Source organism: Penaeus monodon, chromosome 9, assembly GCF_015228065.2.
Source record: "Penaeus monodon isolate SGIC_2016 chromosome 9, NSTDA_Pmon_1, whole genome shotgun sequence".
NCBI classification, from domain to species: Eukaryota; Metazoa; Arthropoda; class Malacostraca; order Decapoda; family Penaeidae; genus Penaeus; species Penaeus monodon.
The window spans coordinates 346,298-347,020 of NC_051394.1; positions in this window are offsets into that span (position 1 = coordinate 346,298).

The window sequence follows — 723 nt, forward strand, 5'->3', positions numbered from 1 at the left end:
TATGTATATATGTGTGTGTATAAAAATATATATAAAATATATATAATTAAAATTTATATTATAATATAATATATAAAATATTGTTGGGGGTTGGTGTGTGTGTGTGTGTGTGTGTGTGTGTGTTGTGTGTGTGTGGTGTGTGTGTGTGGGTGGTGTGTGTGTGGTGTGTGGTGTGTGTTGTGTGTTTTTATTATTTTTTTATAATCTATATATATTTTAATATATAATATATATATATATAAAATATATATATATATATATTTTATATATAATTTTTATTTTATTATATATATATATATATATATATATATTTTTTATATAGTTTTATATATATATATATATATATATATATATATATAATATATATTTTTTTTTTTTTGTGGGTTTTTTTTTTTTTTTTTGTTGGTTTTTTTTTTTGTTTTTCTTAAATTTATTTGTATTTGCTTGGTTTGCTTTTTTTTATTTTTATAATATATTATATTATGGTAAAAATTATAATTTATATTTATATATGTTTTTTTTTTTTTTTTGTTGTGTGTGTGTGTGTGTGTGTGTGTGTGTGTGGTGTGTGTGTGTTGTGTGGTGTGTGTGTGTGTGTGGGGTGTGTGTGTGTGTGTGTGTGTGTGTGTGTGTGTGTGTGGTGTGGTGTGTTGTGTGTGGGGTGCGTGTGGTGTTTTTTGGTGTTGGTTTTGGTGTGGGGTTGTGTTTTGTTGTGGGGTTTTT